Consider the following 19,140-nt stretch of genomic DNA (forward strand, 5'->3'; position numbering starts at 1 on the left):
TATTTATATTTATTTGCTCTAATTGTGTCTGTGCATAAAGACACACGCATCGACCATATATCCTATGTATCATCAATTTAACAATTTATTTCCCTATGGGAATATTATTTACGTCCTGCAATATAAATAGGCTAAAGAGTAAGTGATACAATTGGAAATAATGCAGAAGTTTCTAAATAGTGATATTATAACAAATCAACAAAAAAAACATGTATTATTCAACCCAATCAGTCAATGTCTCAATCACACCACAAAGCATCCCACAATATAGCCATCGTTGAATTAATAGAGAGGCCTAATTAGCATGATGGTAATGACAATTGAAAAGTTACCCTCCAATTTAATGGGGAACATAATTACACACACACACACACACACACACACACACACACACACACACACACACACACACACGCATGCACGTGTACACACACACACACGCATGCACGTGTACACACACACACGCATGCACATGTACACACACACACACACACACACACACACACACACACACACACACACACTACTCGTTGTTTGGAGACTGTAGGGATAAAGATAGCCCTGGACTGTCTGGGGTTGTGGGTCTGGGTCTGTCCACTGCTGCTGTCAATCAGAGGTGAAAACAAAATGGCAATGAAGCGGAGCTGGGTCTTCTTCCTAGCAGGCAAGTGAATATGCTCTTTATGTATATTTTTTGTTGAATGACTGTAGCCACGGCTCCCTTTGAAGTTTACACTTGGCATAGTAGGCCTTGCTCTGAAGTTGAATTGTTGGTTTCATAGAAATATTAACTCATACCTTTGCTCACCTCAAGTCCTCAAGCTATTGTGTGTGGGTGAGCGTGTGTGTGTGTGTGTGTGTGTGTGTGTGTGTGTGTGTGTGTGTGTGTGTGTGTGATTAATATAACTGACTTATTATTATTACTAACTATTCATATTTTCATATTTTTACTCTATCTTTTGTTTCTACAGTATGTGCCATCTGTTTCTTTGGGGGCCGATGCGGATATCAAATTCAACATTCCCGTGGGGAAGTTATTCACATTCGAGCTGATGAGGGAAACGTTCCAAAATGACTTTCAGCCCTTGTCAGTCCTCAGTAAGAACCTCCCTTCTACATTCCTCCCATGACTGTCCATTATGAGACAATTACACACCGTTATGCTCCCACATAACATGATACCTGAACCGTGAGTTCCCCCTCTTTGGTCTCTTCCTGAACCCCACTCAGCTGGCATCCTGTATAATGACCCCATGGTGTTCAAGTGCAACCTGCAGTACTCCCCCGACCTGCCTGAATGGCTGCGCCTCACCCAGAGACACCCCTACGACAACGCTTCCTCTACGGGACCCCCACGTCTGCGGGAAGAGCATCATCGAGGTATCCATGCACAGCTTCGTCTGTCAGCTGATTAAAAAGATGTCAGAGGCGTGTGTTGTGTTTACGTACATTCATTTTTCTCAGTGACATCATTTGTTGTTATGGCTGTCTGTGAATCTGTAAATCATTAAAAAAAATAATGTAAACATGTTTATTATACTGTGAAAAGAAATACATTCATTTAGTCGCAATGAGTGATGATATTTGTATAGCTTACTAAACTGTATTTCACGTTGCTTACAAATGATATTTTTTATAATTGTTTTACAGATTTATGCCATTAATAAACGGACTTATGAAACAACCAAGGAGAAACTCATCATACAAGCCTTTGCGGGTAGGCCTATGCATCATCAATTATCTCTATGGTACAGTGCTTGTTTTTAATTGGAGAGATGGCTTAGGTGAAAAGGGACAAGAGGTAGGCTGCTAGACATCCTCCTCATGCCAAAACCGACACGAGATGTTTATTTTGGTCCTCGTTTTTTCCACGGTGTATTGTCCCTAGAAAACATGCTGCCCTACCAAGCAGAATTCTTCCTCAAGCTGAGAGAGATAGAGAAGGTGCTGCCCTCTAGCGTTCAGAATGAGATAAAGCAAGACTTGCAGAAGCTTTGGAAGACAACGGAGTTGCAGATAGTCAACATCACCAACGCACTCGACCGTGGAGGCAGAGTCCCCCTTCCGCTGGCAGCCACTACGAGGGGTAGGTCGTGATGGCATGGCAATTATTTAGGGTATTCCCTTTTTTTTGCAGTCATATGGTACAATTGTTCAAGTGTTGCATTTTATATTATATATATATATTATATATATATTATATATAGATATATATAGTGCATACGTATCACATATGCAAGTGCCGATTGTGATAAAATCCTACCCATACACATGAATGTGTAGACGCTCTGGGGTGCATGTCTCAAAGGTGTATGTGTTAACAGGAGTTGGGCTCATAGCTTACTAGGTACTTAAAATCGTCAGAGTGTCTGCTAAGGTGACCTGACCGCCTGACCAGCAGAGGCAGTGCCAGGCGGGGCCAGGGTGAAGATCCCCGGGGGGTGCAACTACTGCAACATCCCCGGCAACTGCATCACCTGGTGCAAGACCCAGCTGGTGAGAGCTCACCACTTTATTAACCCAGTCACTTTATTAGCATTAACATAGTTATACTGCATCACCTGGTGCAAGACCCAGCTGGTGAGAGCTCACCACTTATTAACCCAATCACCTATTATATTAAAGGTGACATATTATACCACCAGTGTGAGTGTGATTAGCCGTTAGGAAAATCTGGCCTCTTCTGACATCACAAGTGGGCGTGTCAACCTAGATGTGTGCTGGATAGATTCGACCGCCTACCCACTGGCTAAGTAAACGGTTCTCATCTATCCATCATACTTTTAGTTGCAGGCCCACTTGTGTGGTCCGAAGAGGCAGATTTCCAACGCTTGTAAAGGCTAATTCACATCACACTGGTGGTATAATCTGGTCACTTTACACAGTGTAACTCTGTTCACACGCGTTAACCCTTCACTTTATAAGCATTCTAACACAGTGTAACTGCAGTCCCCTGGTGCAAGACCAAGCGGTGAGAGCCCCACCATTGAACCAGCGTCACTTTATTGGCATTAACACAGTGTTTTGGCCTGAACCCATTTTTACACATTTGAAAATTATTTTGCAAGGCCGCGGTCTAACTGTGTCGCACACAAAAGTGTAACCTCCTATCATACCAAAGTTTAAATGTGATGAGTCAAAACATCATTGTTCGTTTAAATCTATAGCCATTTCCAGTTGATACAGCCAACACGGCTGTAAACTCATTGATATTATGATGCAATGATAACTTTTTGAGAATGTTCCTGGTCGTATAAGTAGAAGGCTGTGCTTTGAAGGGGACCCTAGTGCCAAACTAAAACCCTTCCCTTCTATCACTATTCAACCCTTGATCTCCTCTTCTTCTCTTTGTACTTTGAAGACTATATTTTGAAACTTACATAACTTTTAACTTTCAACTAAAGCTTCTCCACACAATCCTTTTGTTCTGCACCTCCCATGCACTCATCTTCGTTTCCTGTTTCTTCTTTTTTTCACACCTTGTTTGACTTCTCGAGCCGGAGCCCCAGCGCCCCTCCCCCACCATGGCCCCCGGATTCCTGAGGCGGGGGGGGTGTTTGACCCCACCGAGGGCCCCCCCCAGCAGGACTCTCCCGGACTACCTGGTGAAGTGATCGTGCCCCTGGTGTGGGCCTCATCCTGCTGGCGCTGCTGGCCTACCGTCATGTGCTCCGGCGGGAGGGAGTGTACGTATTTTAGATCCTTGGGGCTTTTACTTTTCTCATTTGAAACTAATTTGTCGTCGAAATGGACGATACATTTTTGTGTGTGGTGTGCGTGTGTCACACTACACTTCTAAAACAATGTGTGATATTTTGTGTTTGAATGGTATGTCCCCCCCATGCATGTGAAGCCAGTCTGTAGTTTAGTCGATGTTTCCACTTCTTCACTCATTAAAGGGTGTGATTAAAGGGGGCCCTATATCACCAAGGGGATCTATCCATCAAACATCTCGGTGAAACATCCACACGTGTGACTTCACCTGATGGATAGATTTAGGCTCAGCATGCTTATCAGCATCCCTCCTGTGCTAAATTTAGGGACCCTTTATTAGAGACATGGACGACATACTTTAGTTAGAAAGACGCTACACTGGAAAGAGTTGTTGGTGATTCTGTTTTTGTGGTTCAGGGGCGGTTTGGTTTTGTGATTAGGGAGTGTTTTGTTCTTGTGATTCAGGGGGCGTTGTTTTTGTGATCGGGGGGGCGGTTTGTTATTGTGGTGTTGGCGTTGGATGTATGTTTTGGTTTGTTTGAATATTTAGAATTTTCTCTTGATGTATTACTTTTCTTTCAGAAGCTTAGCTTATGTGTTTGTTCTTCAAATGCTAATATGTTATTATTTTCTCACAGGGAGAAGAGGAACATAAAGACTTCAGAGTAAGTCTGTCATCCCGTTTGGATTTGAATTGTTCACCTTTCTTCATCCCCATAGATTACATTTTAGTACCTCCCACAAACCTTTAAACTCCACATTTCCATGTGCATCAATAACGTCTCTACTCTCCTAAGGGCGCAGTGAGCGATGTCTTTTTTTTGGGTAACTTCCTGTCAGTTTTGCAGTTGGTCTTACGTGACTCCTGTCTGTTTCCTGGCAACGGTCTCTTCTTTCTTTTCTTTAGCCGTTCCTCGCTTGGCGTGTGAGGTTGTGTAATCCGTTCCCCAGGGGGCGCAGGAATCAGTAGCTTGGCCCGTATCCTCCATTGTCAGTCAACACTGAAACACTGCAGCCCACCACTGGTCGAGCAGAGAGGAACACCACTTTGCAGATTTCTGTCTCCTGATTGGATAGAATGGGAACAGGATAGTAGAAAATGCGATGGGACTGGGAGCCACGCCGACCAAACACTATCAATGGTGGCTGTCAGAACAAAGAGTGATTACAACTTTTAACAAATACATATCGCAGACATACATATTGGCAGATTTCTCTCTCCTGATTGAATACAGTGGGAACAGGATACTCTAAAATAAAGAGCGGGAATGGGAGCCACACAGACAAACACTGTCAGTGATGGCTGTCGGAAACAAAGAGCGATTTAACAATTATTATAATTAATTAGTTTAACGTCTATGCATTTCCATAATAAGCCAACAGCCACCAACCTAGTCCTCTATAAAGCCTCACCCCGTCTCCACCAGCACCATAGTCCTCTATAAAGCCTCACCTCGTCTCCACCACCACCATAGTCCTCTATAAAGCCTCCCTCTGTCGCCCCCTGCAGGATCCAGATGTATCACCACCACACCATCCACGGGAACAGGGACGAGCTGAGGAGCATGGCGGAGGGCCGCCGCGTGGCTCCCCTCTCCACCCTGCCCATGTTTAACTTCCGCACCGGGGAAGGTTTGCCCCCCTGCAGTCAGACAGCCCCAGCATCCCCCTCATCATGGCCCAACAGTAAGGCGCGTGTAATGACAGTATCTGGGTTTGATCCCCGATGTCAGAATGCATCTGTATCTGAGTTCACTGTAGGTTGCCTTGGGTTGGCTCAATGACTATACACATGTTGCTGACTTGACTTGCACTCTGATTAAATTGATAATACTGGAGCTTACTCATTTGTTCGAATTTCCATAGATCAACCCATAAGCTTTAAGTGAGCGAAAGGCTCTGTGGTGTCCATTCCGATTGACTGCACAGTGCACACCTGACTGCATGAGATGTTAGATCTGACCAATCAGGGGGGATTTTCTCAGATTGGTTCAGGGAATCCATTTAGCCTGTCAATCACATTTTCGGGTTTGCGGCTTTTTACAAATCTCGCTCTTCATTATATTTTTCTTGTTCACAGTGAACCCTCCGTTGACTCGATGCCAAGGTAAAGCCCACCTGGTCTACCTTCGATGTTGGAGAGGAACATGCATGACAAACGTATGTTTATTTGTTTTTAAAATGGGGGCTGGCGAATTTCCCCCCCCCTATATATAGAAATCACACGCTGGATGTTTACTTATGTTTTTCGTGCTTCAAAAATATTAGTTATACATTATATCCACTGAAAATATGATAAATTGTCTTTCACGGTTTTATTATTAACATGTATTTACTTAGCCATGACAGTAGAGGGCGATGTTGGATAGTGTTATTTCTAACGTTTCTGAAAAAATAAAGAAATAAAGAAACAAAGCTATGCTTCCAATACATATCAGTCTTGTGTGTCAATACACTTCTACACAGTATAGTTTATCTAGCCTAATTTTTTAATTAGTTCTAACAAGTCTAATCTAAGAAGACACATACTATAATGGATCTATATTTGGATCTTTCAAAAACAATTAATCTCACTCTATTCATTCCAAAGGTTAAAACGTTTCTACTGTAGGATTGTAGTCATGCCACTTCTTAGAAAAGGCACTAAAATCGACCACAAGGTCCAGCTGCTGCTTCTATGGGGAGAATGGAACATGAATCAACTCGCAGCAGACTGCAGTCTCAGCATCTACTCTCTCACTCCAACTAGGGAAACGCATTACCAAATGAAATACATTAACACAGCCACAGGTAAAGATTACCAGCTTTTTCTTTTATTGAAAAATATAGCTGTTATTTCAAAGAACAGAGTGGTAGATATATATTATTCATATACGTACAGTAAAACGAGGGAGGAGAAACGGTAAAGAAATAGTATACTTTATTAGATTACAGCCACCCAGTAAAAAACAACTAAAACAAGACGTTTTACCGGCCACGCTTTCGCCAACCTCCCCTCACAATCGTTTTTTATCCCAACCAACCACAGATGGTTCATTTATTTTTAGCAGTCAAACAATCTCCCAGATGATTTGATGTAAAAAGTTATCATTTGGAGCTATTAAGGTGGATTTTTATCACCAACCTTCATGTGTTTTTCCACATATAAGCTCCACTTTGTTTTTTATTGCTGAAATTAAATCTAATTGCATTAAAGGATGGCACAATGTGTAGGCTGTTATGTTCAGTTTTCGGATTAGAGCAGCGACAGCGCAGCGTTCTGTGGAAATATTCTTTCCTAGTGTCCGTTAGTGTGAAAAACAAAACTTGGTGAACATGAGGAATTTCAGCTCCCCCAAACAATCCCAAAAAAGGACTTAACCAATCAAGTCAAGTGAAACCAAAACAAAATGCAACACAACCCAGATTTATGGCCCGTCGAGTTTCTGCGAGGGAACTTGGTGGTTTGAAAACATACTGCAGCGAGCGTACATAGAATCATTCAATCACAAAAAACACAATGACGAGATATATACACACACACACTTGGTAAATACAATTTCCTTCCAAATCACTCAGCTGGTCCTTCTTAGGGGCCATGAACACGCAGCGAACATGACTCTCTCCCACTCGTGACTAGTACCACAAAGAACAAAACACAAACAAACCAGAGACGGAATGAAACACTCAAAATAACTAAGCCATGCGTATGTAAGTGTCCGTGTTCCAGAGGGACTAAGGCGGCCGCGCCCCAATCGGATCCATTGCGCCCCATGTAGTGCACTATTTGGGGCGTCGCCATTTTGTACTGTCCGAAATGTTACCGTACAAATCTAGTTACTGCATGATTAGTGTCCGAACGCCCCCCCGATTCCCTGCCTTGCGTGTTCCCTAAATACAGGACTCAAGTTTTCCATGTACTATGTAGGGATTAGGGAATGAGGGAACAAGTGGACCAATCGGAACAGGTCTGAGGAGAGGGAGAGGCCAAGAAGCCTCAGCAGGGGTGCAGGAATCATGTAGGGATGCTATCCACAAGATGTAGTAGTCTCATGGAGCCCTGCTTAACCAAGCATCTGACCTCTTCCGGTCCTGCCTCGGCCAATCACAGCGCAGATGTGGTTGCTTAGAGACATCTAAGCCGGAACTCACCGAGGATTGGTATTTTTTTTTTTTTCTGAATCGTTTTCAATGAGTCCACCATCCTAACGTGGAGGTTAACACACTTGTCTAGGTTGTGGCTTCGATGCCGGGCGAGCAGGCCTTTCGTTTTGTTGTACAACTCCTGATTAACTTACAAACATCCCTCTATTCCCTGCTCACCTACCTCAAGCACTCACCTGTGGTGTGGAGTGAAAACACCAAAGCAACAAGCCACGTCTCCCTTGACAACCACATTTTAGACTCCAAAGTCCGGTCGGTTTAATTACATCGATCAAGAAAAGGACAACAAGGAACAAAATATACCCATGTACCAAAGGCCTCCGTTTTGCAATAATTCACATTTGTGTCTTTTAACATTTCAACAAAAGTGGGCATAAGCATACAACATTGAGTGCCAGTGTAAAAGTCATCGTCAGCCATTACAGCCACATTGGGACATCGCCAGCAGAGCTGACATGACCTTACGTTTAGTGTTGTGTCGTGTAACGGTTCGACAACAAAGTCATGCATACCGACAGCCGATTCACCAAGCCCTCCGCGGCCCCAGCTGGCTCATTGAAGGCGACCAAAACTAAGGAAAGCCACAAATCCAAAAAACCCAACCGCAATAAAAAATAAACCTGCAATGAAAAGCTCTGCGTGGCACAAAAGACTCACAAAATCCAAGCGTGACCCTGACAAGAAACCGAAACAATGCGTTGAATGGTGGACAAAAAAAAACGGTAAGAAAAAGGAAAATACTGTAGGCCTGCTAGAGTTAGGAAACAAGCGAAACGTTAAAGATACCGATGATATAATAATGGGCCGTAGAACACCAACTACTCAATAATGTATGTACACAAAGGAAAACGAATAGGAGCAATCCCCCTCAACAAGCAGAAACGGTCTAAGTGATAGCGATTTAATTTCAGTTTTAGTGTCGGTGCCACTAACACACATTGTCACTGGTGAATAGAGCACTATGGCTGCTTCACTACCACTACTACCATCACGGCCACACACACTTTACGATTCAATCCCTCCCATCCCCCCATTCATTTTGCTCACCCCTGTGTGTCCTTTCTCTCAACCGTAGACGTCATACTCTCAATGCACTTCCATGTTACTTTTTTGAAATCATGTTGAAATCATGACTCCCGAGTCCCGCCTGCTGCCTTTGTCTTTAAAGAGAACCACCGCTGAAGACGGGTGGCTTGTCCTCGTCACAGGGCAGGGCAGGTCACTTGGAACCGGATGAATGTTTCAAAATGGGCCTTTGAATGTTCCAAACATGGAGAATGTTCAGCGCATTGATTCACTGGAATGCGACCCTAGAAATGATAGTTTCAAAAGTATAAGACTGTAGCGTTTTGGCATTATCCACTACTCTATGAAAAAACGGATGCGAGGGGGACTGTGCTTTCACTGTTTCACTTCCATTTGAATTTCCATTTAATCTCCCGTTCGTGTGAGAGAAGTCCGCTTATGTATGGCCACAATAAAGGCGTTTAAGGCTTAATAACAACAACAGGATTTATTTATTCTTGCCGCAAGTATAGTCGGACAAAGTGCAGAGAGATTAAGACCCAAATATGCCCAAATACAGCGCAGTCATGTGCTGGCTTTTCCCATTTCCGCCGCCCACTCCATACCCCCCCCTCCCCCCTCCCCCCTCCCCCCCCGTCCTCAGTCTTTTAGCGACAGCCTTCTGGATCCTCAGCGTGGCGCGTCCCCGAACATACCGTCCCCGATCAGCAGCTTCCCCCCCCCCCCACCGGGGCGCTTAAACGCGGATCTCGTCGTCGTCGTCGTCGTCCATGAAGGAGAACTCGCGGTCGTCGTCCCCGTGGGGCGAGCTGTACTTGGCGCTGTCCGTGTCGCCCTCGGGCGCGGCGCCGTGCGTCTTGTCGTCCGGGCCGGCCGAGCCCGAGCTGGACAGGGAGCAGCTGTCGAGGCGCTGGTTCCTCCGGTCCGGGGCTCCGGCGTGTACGGCTCCCCGGCGGCCGCGAGGGGCGTGCTGCGGGGGGGCCTGGCGGGCACGCGCTTGGCCTCCTGGGGCTGGGCGGGCGCGCAGAAGGAGGGCGAGCCGCCGCCCTCGCTGCCCTTGCCCTCCTCGTAGCCCAGGTCGTCGTCCTCCCAGCCCTTCTTCTCCATGACGCTCAGGATGTCCATCATGGACGGGCCCAGGTCGATGTTGAACGACATGATGGAGTCGGCGTGCTTCATGCCGCCGCCACCGCGGGGCATCGACGGCGGCAGGTCCGTGAGCTCCCCGAAGTTCAGCTCGTCAAAGTCGGGGTCCAGGGTCGCCATGGCAACCGCCCCGCTGCCGCCGCCGTTGGCCGGCCAGGCGTCGGACCCGGGCGACCGCTTCATGGGGCTGGACGACACGCTCTTGGGCAGCTGCCGGCCGAAGTGGGCGTCGTCCTCGTTCAGGTAGGCAGGGAGATGGCGTTCTTCACGTAGGCCGACGAGCCACCGGAGGGCGCCACTCCGGCGTCGTAGCGGTCCCCGCGGTTGATGGACTGCGAGCGCTTGCTGCTGCGGAAGGTCCGGACAGCAGGCCCGGCTTGGGGCCCGGCGACTCGCCCGGGCTCGGGCTCCCGGGGGCCTCCCCGGACCGCGTGCTGAGGAACGACGTGTCCCCGAAGGCGTCGCCGCCGCGGCCCACGTGCATGGTGTGGCGGAAGTCCCCGAGCGGGGCGCTGATCATCTCGGGCGTCAGGTCGGCCCGCGACCGCCGCTTGGCCTGATTGGAGTGGGACACCAGCTGCTTGAGATGGGCATGATGCAGCCGCTCGCTAGAACCCCCTGGGTCTGAGCGGAGCCGCGGGCGGGACAGGGGCAGACGGGTGCGGAGGGGCCTCAGACGAGGGCTTGTGGGTTCAGTGCGGGGAACGGGCAGGGGGTGGTGTCAGAGCAAGAGGAGTCTGTGTGTGTCGCCATTACAATGCCCCTGAGGCGCGATGCTTGTCCACGTTTCGTCTCACTTGCTGGATCGACCTGAGAAGGAGAAGGGGAAGAGAGAATTAGGGCACTGTAATGTAAACTATACTCTACCACTTGGCAGCGCCGCTGGAAACCGATCATAAATAACATCAGAGGCAGATTTTATATTGCCCTAAACTTTTCCTACGAGGACCTAACGTAGCATTTAAATGCCAATCTAGTGAGCTACTGCCATTTTGAAGCCCGTCGCTTCGTCGCCTTCCCTCCGGTTTGATCCGCATCCAGCGTGGAAACTTTGCTCCGACGTGTCTGGGAAACAAAGCCGGGCTTCAGTGTTTTCAGACTCCAGCAACAGCCAGAGCTCTGTGAACGCTCGATGTAATGGGGCAGAGCAGCACCTTGGAGTCAACTTCACACCTCCTTCACTCTTCAATTGAATTGCACACTAATGAGCACCCAGACAAAGACTGGGACTTACTACCTGGTTATTGTTGAAACATAAATTATAATATAACTACGTTGCTGATTTTGGCAAGGGGGCCTGCGTTCACTGCTTTGTTCAGGTTCCCATTCGGGGCCCCTTACGATTACAGTGTTTCCCACACATTGACGAGACTATGGCGGCCCGCCATAGTCTAATTTCGGCCGCCATAGTCTCTGCGTGCACATGAATTATTATTATTAATAAAAAAAAAAAAAAAAAATTTCTTTTTTTCTTTTTGCTCAGACGAAGTTTGAAGACATACACCCCCCCCCCCCCCCCCCCCCCCCCCCCTCAACAATCGCTCCATACCCTTCCCCCCCCCCCCCCCCCCCCCCCGTCAACAATCGTTCCATACCCCCCCCCCCCCCCCCCCCCCCGTCAACAATCGCTCCATACCCCCCCCCCCCCCCCCCCCCCCCCCGGTCAACAATCGCTCCATACCCCCCGTACCCCGTCAACAATCAACAATCGCCCCCTACCAGCCCCCTTCCCCCCCCCCCCCATAGTCTCCAAAATTTCTGTGGGAAACACTGGATTACATAACCAGCAAGACACCGGATACTGGGCGACGCGGAGAACCAAAGTGAACCAGGGGCGAGCGAGAAAGGAGACGGGAGAGGGAGAATGCGGGGGAGCAGCATTTCTTCAGCTTGAATCAACCCATGAATCCAGACGGGCGGCATTCTGTTTAAAAGCTTCCATCACCACCAGATCACATATCTTATTTAGTTAGCCAACACTCGTGGTACTCGGTTCCTCTCCGTCTATTTGATTTGAAGGGGAGTTGAAAGAGAATAGCGGGCTGCCTAATCAAAGCCACTCTGGGATCGGGGATTTTTCCCAACCAGGAAGGACGCAGTGCGCGTCGAGTATAGCGGAGCGCTCCAGATTACGGACATTTAAAATGTGTGATTGAGGAGATGGGCTGTGATAGCTTAGAGGCCTGGTGTGCAGACTGCTCGTCTCCATTGCAGGAGTAGGCCTTCTTGAGATCCCTCTTAGCCTTGTCAACTACCCGTCCCTCAGCTCAACGCGCCCATGATGGGGGGCGGTGTTGGCTTACTGCGGCCGAGCTGTCCTTCGGTCCTCAGGGACGCCCGGCGAGCAGGCGGCAAAGTGGGCGACCAGCTTTGTCTGCTCTAAGTCGGGGGGGGGTGTTTGAGGTGCCCATGTCTTTAAACACACAGGAGGGCGGACTGTTAATGTCAGACAGCCTTACCGTCCTACCATTTATGTTGGATTGTTTACTCCTTTGCTGTAGGCCTCACGTGTGAGCGTGTGTCAAAACCTCTATGTTGGTCTGCAGTTGGCTTTACAGTTCAATGGAGACTTCCTTTCTTTATTTATTTGTTTGAGATGCAAATGGTTTCAAGTGTGTGTGAGATGCCTCTCAGGAATAATGCTTTGTTTCACGGCTTGTTTCACGCCTGACACACACACACACGCACACACTTCTTCGGCATCATTCTCACGCAGCCATAATCAATCAGAGGCGATACGTGCGTTAACCATCTCACCTGGGAGAGAATCCTGCTCAAACTGCATTCAAAGTGTAGAAAATGAAGACTAGAAGTGATCGTGTGCTGCTGCCGTAGCATGGGGACGGGTTGTGTGAAGCACTTAACACATTTCTAAATGCCATCAGATGAGGAGAGGCCCAGCTGAGGGCAAACACCGCCAGTCATTGTGCACTCAAACCCAACCTCTGATGCAAGCGTTTTTGCGCTGCAGGATAATCTATAATTTGATCAGATTAGTTTAGGTCAACAGGGACATCTCTTTAAAGGCCATACTGTAGTAAGGATCAGAGGAGTCCTTGTTTTTCACTGTAGGGTTAAAGTGAAAGTAGATCCGGAACCAAAAGCCATGCTATTTGCGTACTGATGTTATACAACAAGAAAGAAAAGGCACCATTTCAGCCCTCCATCCATGAACCAGTGCAGTGCAGTGATTGGCAGAGGGATCCAGAGTCCCCATGCATGCATGCACAGATTCCTCACATCCTTCCCTGGTGAGCTGCAACATCAGACCGCATCACTGACTGCCCAGCGAGCATCCTGTCCCTCTAAGCCAGAGACAAAGGACAAGAGAGGGAGAGGGAGAAAGTGTCTTTCATGGCAACCGGAGTGAGATCACCTCATTCAGATGGATTAGCCCTGCGAGCGGGCCCTTCCTGGAGGTGAAGGGAGCCGCACCACAATGCCACAGCGGCAGAGGAATGCTTTTGATGTGAGGCTTTCTCAAAAGTATCAAAACATTCAAAACCCCTGCATAAAAAATGACCTCCTGGGTGGATATCAAAAGGTTGGAGGGCCCTCACACCTTGAGCCGTTGAAGGAAATGGTCCGTTGGGGCCCTGTTGAGGGGGGGGGGGGGGGGGGGGGGGAGATCTGTCGGGACCCTGCGGTGTATGATGAGAGAGGACCCCCCCCCCCCCCCCCCCCCCTGCTTGCTTTCAATTATCAAGAGTCCATTACTGCCGCCAGGACAAAGGGAGGGCAGCCCTCAAGGCAGCGCCGTCATATTCGGTTACGGGCTTTTCAGCAGCGCTTCACCCCTGTGAAGATGTAAATCACCCACACACGGCGCTGGGAAAGGTTCAGGGGAACATCACACCCTAAGGCCGGTGTCCTTAGCCCGTCCTGCTCCATGGTGCTGCCAAGACGCATAAAAAAACAATGGGGGTTTTAAACACGAACACCGTTTATGTTTAAGCACGCCTTGCTGCTTCAGGGCCCATCCAGACAGCTAGAATAACAGATAATCAAAGCCTTGGCCATTAGGCTTCACTCAAACGCTGGGTCAACACTGGCCACTGGGGATTCAGTCAACTCCCACAACCGGCAGATTGTCTGCAGGCCAGATTCCCCATTTAACCCAACACTTTTAAAATCACAAATTCGGTCGAGATGGACAGAGATGCAGACAGGTCTCGCAGCAATTCTGGGATCGCGATAAGCATTCCGTCAGGGGCCTGCGAGGTCCGATTACGGAGAAACCCACGGAGAGGAATACATTTGTGTGTTCAGAGTCCGACGGGGAGAAGTGGTGTTGTTATTGAGACCGTTTGGAGCGCGATGGACGTGCCAGCTGGAGACGGCAACGCTTTAAGTAACCGGGCACTCCCCGAGTACCACGACCCCAGCTCCATCGCAGAGCGGTGGTGACAGGGCTATGAACGATTGACAACATCTTGCAGCGCTCTGCCTCCCCCTCCCCCGATGTGATGTCACGGTGTCCGGCAAACAACGCGGTCATCACCGCCCAACTCTTGCCTAGCGTAATCCCATGACTCACCCTTACAACCCCCCCTAGTAACACACAGGAATCTCCCTCCGTCTCTCACACGCACGCACACGCGCACACACACGGCTTTAGGGATGTCTCTGCCAATTGAATTCTTTATTCATGAGTTAAGAAAAAAAGAGTAGTACTGATTCACAAGATTAAATGTTTAAAGCCTGGTGGTTAATAGTTTAGGAATAGAACCGCGGAGAATGTGCCCACAGTCTGGCTGTCCACGGAGACACTCGGGCATGTCGAATGTTTCTTTAAAAAGAGTTATGGAGAAAAGTTTTGTTTTTGTCATCCAGCTCCAATCCAAGTTTGTCTGAGCGTCTGAGAACCTCCCTAACCTTGAACCGGTGCCAATCCCCTTCCACTTTACCGAGGGGCCCCACAATAGGAGGGGCAGCCGTTGTGCGGACACATTGAGGTGCAAATGAAACCGGTGAGCTGCGCTGTCAATACAATCACCAATTAATCAGCAGGGCCGCATGACAATGGCCGGTTGTCCAGCACGTCTTAACAAAAGGAGCTCAACGGACTTCCAGCCGCTGGGTCGAAAGGTCTGGTTCCCACGGTGGGGGCCAACTGCCCTTGACCACAACCGTCTAACAATGGAGAAACCACAAACAAGTCCATCAACAACAAGCTCTGATACAAGCACCTCCACCTTGTAAGTTAAACTTGATGCGCTGAATTGATTTTGGCCTCTATAAAATAAAATGAGGACAACAACTATCAGTCTGTGCCGTCCCCCAGATTGGACCCCCGGTCGACTTCAATGGGCCGACCCAGCAGCCAGACACAGCGGCGGGCTTTACATTTCAAATGGACGGGGTTATATTTACATGGGTAACAGGCGTCGAGTTGTAAAGCAAACCAATTCCCCGGTCTTACTCCAAGCAGGCGCAATACGGCACAGACTGGAGAGAAATCAAAGCAGACAAATATCCTGCAACATGCAACAGTTGCTTCGGTGTAACCCCATTAAATCACGAAAACCCAGTCCTTATTAATAAAAAGCCTCAACACCTCCACCTAAATGTTACCCTGAATACCAAGCAGGCAGACTACTTTGGTCAGGTATTAAGTAGCCTGAGGCCAATACATTTACATAGATGACAACTTCCTAGAGAAGTACAACTTTATTCAAAGCAAAGGCTCCGACTTTAACTGCAACACCTAATCATGGCTTCCGTTATCAACGACGTGAGTGTGACCCATTACATGTCGTCAGTCTTGACAAACGGAACTGATGACACCACATAGTGCTGCCTATTGTCTTATAATTAGCACTTGATAATAAAGAGCTGACCAGTTTTTCCTGTTAAACCACATATCCTTCAGAAATCTATTTGGCCAAATTAGAAACGGCTAACTACCATTAGAAACGGCCGACTCCCATTAGAAACGACTAACTCCCAATAAAAACGGCTAACTCCCATTAGAAACGGCTATCTCCCATTAGAAACGGCCGACTCCCATTAGAAACGACTAACTCCCATTAGAAACGGCTATCTCCCATTAGAAACGGCTATCTCCCATTAGAAACGGCTATCTCCCATTAGAAACGGCTATCTCCCATTAGAAAAGTGACCAACAAACACGAAGCGTCTCGTAGATGCATTCAAAAGATGAGGCTAAACATTGGGATCTGGGTGAAGGGTGAAGCCTTCCTATGGGAGTCCTCCAGAAGAATGGGATTGGCAGGGAGAAGAGGAACCGTCAATACAATTTACATTTGGAAATTGGCAGAGCCAGATGGTGCATAACGTGATTAGTGGTAATGTCTGCCGTTCCCCCTGAGAGACACCAGTGTGTGTTGTCAGGTCAAACTAATGGAGAGAAGAACAATACAATGCATAGAGGTGCAAACCCTACAACACACCTGGGAGGGAAATACTGGGAAGTAACACACCTTGAACAAATTGAGTGACAACCATCCAAACCAAAGTGTCATAGGTCAACTAGCCTAATGGTATGCAAACATAACCCAAGACCTAGTCTGGTCTCAGAGGGGAAAGACACTGACAAAGCAACGTTAATGCTTATCAAATTAAAAAAAGATTTAGAAGACAAGCTCGGACAGATAAGCCAGGGAGAAAAAAAGGCTTTGCGTTCAGCACAAAACCCCTGGCCCAGCCTCACAGCAGGTCCTCTGTAGTGTGTGTGTGTGTGTGTGTGTGTGTGTGTGTGTGTGTGTGGTGTGTGTGTGTGTGTGTGTGTGTGTGTGTGTGTGTGTGTGTGTGTGTGTGTGTGTGTGTGTGTGTGTGTGTAACATGAAGCCAGCACCTGAGCTCAGCTCAGGTCCAGCGAGCCGCCTCCTCCTCCTCCTCCTCCTCCTCCTCCTCCTCCTCCTCTAAATAACCCTCTCCCTCACAGAACCACCACCCAACCTTGTTCTTCACCAGTCTTATTTCTCCCATCCTATTTCCCCCCCGTCATGGCCCAAATCCACCCTCTATTCAAAACATGCTCTCACTTGTTCGGCTGTTGTTGTTGTAAGCCCGGCTAAATATTAGCCGTGGCCCCATTTTCGGCCTTTTCTTGACAGAAACCGACGTGTGGAGTGATGTTTGTTTGTTTGGGAAAGGTTTTCCCATATATCGCCTGTGGCGGAGGGCTTCCAACGGCTCTCCATCAGGCCTCCTATATGGAGCAGTAACTCCGGGATGGCAGAACACCAAGGCCTGGAGCCGGCTGAGCTAGCCCCCTGGACTATCATGCTAAGCTGCGTGAGATGCCTGGGTGGAACCTGACTTGTGGGGGCATCTTTATTACATGCCAATGTTGCCTTTTGAGAATTTCTATAGCGGGGGGGGGGGGGGCGACACAAAAACATTTGCATGGTAGGTATTCAAATCTCAATTCAATATCCAGTGCTTCAGTGTTTTAGACTGTCCTGTCTGAGAACGCTTCACATGAGGTGACGGTGGTCGTCATCCTCAGAAATGGCAAATAATGGGCAGACAGAGTTATCATACAATACTTCCATTTTGTATTTGGGTATTGGAACATTATTTGATTACTTCGGTAGCCCTCTGACACCTCCCGCCCAGTGTGAAAGTCAGAGAAATGTAAACACTGTGGAGATTAAATGAAGAACGATAAGTTGGCTAAAACTCGATTTTGTAGCAGTGGTCACCGCCTGGATGTGATTCACGCGGGGAAAAGATAGGCACTGTGTACACACACACCACACACACACACACACCACACACACACACACACACACCACACACACACACACACACACACCACACACACACACACCACACACACACACACACCACACACACACACACACACACACACACACACACACCAGGGCTGGTCCGTTCTGGAGCAGCATGGGCCAAGGGGATACTGCAATAAGGTATGTCTTTAGACATGCTTTCTTCATGCCAATGCCGAATAGGTTATAACTTCACAGACCCGCGCCAAATCCAGGAAAAATGTGGGTGTGTGTGTTCGTCCAGTCGATCTCCAAAGTGGTCACAGCTTCCAATAGGGTTTTGTATGCTCGCATGCACAGCATATGGAGCCAAGAGGTGCAAAAGTCAGCCGAAAGGATATTTCTTACTTCTGGAGATCAATGCAATGGAAAACAAAGAGAGAGCCTGGACAAAAAAGCCCCATTAAAGAAAGATGGCAGCATGGCCAGTATCCCAGTTAGTTTCTACTTCCAGTTAATAGGCCGCGGCGACATTAAGACAATGCACTACACTGGGCCAGCAGCAGGTGAGCCATGGACCAACGATTATGACGGTCATTGAAAAATAAGTTGGGAGGCCATTTACCGACGTGTGCCTCTGTTCATCCCTTTTGTAAACGCAGCGAGCAGGATTGTAGTAGTTCAGTGAACCAAACGCTGTGACTGGGCGGGAAAAAAATGTGCCAAATCACCAGAAAGATAAGCTTCAGCAGATACCAGGGCGGCGAACAGGAGCGCGGACGCAGCAGTTCGTCGGAACAAACACATGTGTGCGCAACTGCGCACACACACGTACGCAACAACGGTGCTTCATGAGCATGCACACAGACGGGATGGGATTTACAGGATGTTATTAAGTCATATTCCACCCGGTTTTTAAGGGCTCTGGTTCTGATTGCACACACACACACACACACACACACACACACACACACACACACACACACACACACACACACACACCACACACCACACACACCACACACACACACACACACACACACACACACACACACACACACACAGCGTTTGGCCAACTGCGAGTGTGTTTCAACAGCATGTCAACCTCTCAACAGGCCTTTTTATCAGTTGCCTCCCACAGAATTCAAACACAGAGGCTCCAGAGAGGCCATAAAGGCCTGGGGCATGGGGGCTCACAAGAAGAGATAATAGAGCCGGCGGGCCTTAACAACAGCAAAAGGCACTCCACAAACACACCCACTGAGTAAAATGCCCCCCTAACCAGACAAAGACCACAGGGGCCAACAAACATGGCCACTTCAGCCCCATAACGCACCGTAATTTACCCCAGCTGACGCGCCAAGCAACTTCACTGGCGGACGCACGCAGGGCTATGATAGAGAAAGGGCAA

The 19,140-nt window shown here is 48.2% G+C and overlaps 2 pseudogenes; one reads left to right on the top strand and one right to left on the bottom strand.

Annotated features, from left to right (window-relative positions):
- The first annotated feature begins 304 nt into the window (after positions 1 to 304).
- Positions 305 to 6,141, top strand: LOC130371846 (alpha-sarcoglycan-like; annotated as a pseudogene).
- A 3,444-nt stretch (positions 6,142 to 9,585) lies between these two features.
- On the bottom strand, positions 9,586 to 10,750 carry LOC130371847 (cdc42 effector protein 4-like; annotated as a pseudogene).
- Positions 10,751 to 19,140: the final 8,390 nt, after the last annotated feature.

Source organism: Gadus chalcogrammus, chromosome 18, assembly GCF_026213295.1.
Source record: "Gadus chalcogrammus isolate NIFS_2021 chromosome 18, NIFS_Gcha_1.0, whole genome shotgun sequence".
NCBI classification, from domain to species: Eukaryota; Metazoa; Chordata; class Actinopteri; order Gadiformes; family Gadidae; genus Gadus; species Gadus chalcogrammus.